This window comes from Leptidea sinapis, chromosome 2, assembly GCF_905404315.1.
Source record: "Leptidea sinapis chromosome 2, ilLepSina1.1, whole genome shotgun sequence".
Taxonomy (NCBI): Eukaryota; Metazoa; Arthropoda; class Insecta; order Lepidoptera; family Pieridae; genus Leptidea; species Leptidea sinapis.
Window position 1 is genome coordinate 28,425,521 of NC_066266.1, and position 2,760 is coordinate 28,428,280.

The following is a 2,760-nucleotide window of genomic DNA, read 5'->3' on the forward strand; positions in this document are numbered from 1 at the left end:
TATTGTTGTGTTTTATTTATTTGTGCTGTTATTATATTATAGTCATCCCAGCCACCTCCCAGGTCATCATCAGCGGGTCTCCCATCGCCAACGATGTCTTCGAGCGACGTGGTCTACTAATTCTTAGCGGTATTCGGTAAGAGTAGTTCTACTACCAATATCTTCATTACGGATTCTGTCACATAGAGAAACTTCGAGCATTAAGGCTCTACACAGCTCGTGAAGGGACTTTGAGTTTCTGTATTTTTTTAAAAATAAGGGACGAGACGAGCAAGACGTTCAGCTGATGGTAATTGAAACGCCCTGCCCATTATAATGCCGCTCAGGATTATTGAAAAACCCAAAAATTCTGAGTCTGACGCTCGTCACCTTGAGACATAAGATGTTAAGTCTCATTTGCCCAGTTGCACTAGCTCACATTACTGCTTCATGGCAGAAATAGACGCCGTTGTGGTACCCATAATATAGCTGGAATCCTGTGCAAAGGAGCCTCCCACTGGTATGAAAGTAACACTGAAATAACGTGTTCCGGAGCCACAGTATATCTTCACTGGCAACACAAGCATTGAACACTAGTCTTAATTGTAAGCCATTGTATGAATGTATTGTACATTCTGTTGGAATAATTAAATTTGATACTAGTCATAAGATTTGGCCTATGGACTTGACACTCTCTCTGGCTCTGTCGTAAATCCTACTCCACAGCTGAATATCTAAGTGATCGGACAGCCTGGGACTAGATTATGATTACATAATTGTTCGTTTGGTGTTCGAGCAGGAAGGTTCTACACTTGGCTTGTGGCCCGTTATGATATTACTGAGTTGCTCTTACGACACATACGCTAAAACAAACACAGACACACACACGTTTTATCATATTATGTTCTCAAAGTATGTTATTTTAAGGCTAAGAAAGAGCGGAGCCTCCTGGCACAAGCATTCTTTATATGATTAAAAGGAGGTTCTTACTACTATTAATTAAGGAGAATTTGTTAAAACCAATAAAGAATTTTATTTATTTATTTATGATGCCCGCCATGATTCGGAAGTCATGTTTGTACTAACAAGTTGGCGGGTGGGTCAGTCTGGGCGATGGTTCAGGTATTGTTTCTTCCACCTGTTTGTAAGGTTTGCGTTGTAAGACAATGTACTATCATATTATCTTACTTGGATTGAGAGCAGTAGTAACAATGGCAGCTAGCTACCTGAGCCACTGAACCCCGCGTTGCCAGTTCATCAACTGCACGGACAAGTAATGAACCATTGCGAACTTTGATCCATTGTAGAGTCACCCTGTTATCCGAGACAAGTCTTTCAACGATTCAAACTCAATGTAATTTTATTGTTTTACATCTAAATATCTCATAATTTGAAGTCAATATTTAGTTTTTATACTGTTACTGTATTGTATCAAATATTTAATAAAAAGTGTGTGCGTGTAATCTTTACGCGCAATTGAAGTAAAACCTTAATTGTAATTAGCTTTAGGCATAATTAACAGATACATATATTACATACTTTTTTGCTTATCTGAAAGATCATCGACAAAATATTTTATTTTCGTTTGCCCTTGTTTGTCCCACCTATTCTAGGACATACAGTATATAACAAATATTCTTAAAAAGTTGAAAGACAAGAAGATTTAATTTATACCATTAAATATATACTTACATTAATTAAAGCCGTGTTATTAAGAAATAATTGAATAAAAACGATTAAATTATTAAAATCACACATCAATATAAGTTGTTATTGAATATTAACGAATATGGCTCTATGGGCTCGGACCTTTTGCCTGTTCGATGGACGAAGTAAAATTAACGAATGTCGCAAACGTCAGACTGAGAACTTTTATTATTATTTATTACAAAGTAGTCGTAAATGAACAAATACACTTCGAGATTTTCAGAAAATATTACTGAGCAAGTTGAAACAATTTATTAAACCATTAAATTATAATGGTTAAAAATTGTTTCAATTGCTTTTTTTCTGTCGGCAGTAACGTACTTTCGTCAGAAAAATATTCTTTGTTAACCCAAGTCACGCCTAAGGAAGCCTTACTTCAATATAAATTAGGTTTAAACTAAATTAAGTTATTAAAATAGTACTTATTGAAGAAGTGTTACTTCTTCTTTTGTGTATAAAATTTTCACCATCGATTTCTTTAGTACTGCTGATTAATAAGAAACCATTTTGGCCATATTTTTCATACAAACGTTCTATTCTTCTTTATTCCTAGAACAACATTATTTTCAAATAAGATTAATACTTACTTACGTCACTCTGTTTTGTGCTTTTTATTGATATTTTTGTTTTTGTAAGTGCTAGAGCATTTCAAAAAGTGCTTAAATACGTTAATATATTCCAATTCAACAACAATATGTAAATGAAAAAAACACAGTCAGACACAAAATATTTATATTTTCATTCAAAATTACGTTAATTTTTTGAACGAAACTGTTTCGCATTTTTATTCACGCCTTTTAGTCGGAGCTGCATAAAACGCATTTATTTTCTAAAAATTGATTCTTAATTATTTCTTTTTGATGTCATTTCTAATATACTAGATACTACTACCGCTTCGGAAACAAATAGCGTTTTGACAGAGAAGAACCGGCGCAAGAAACTCTCCCAGCATTCTTTTTTTGCGCTCTTTTCAATAAAAATATAGAATATTGTACAGTAATTTCTATCGCTATAAAATAATCATAATCTAGTCCCAGGCTGTCCGATCACTTAGATATTCAGCTGTGGAGTAGT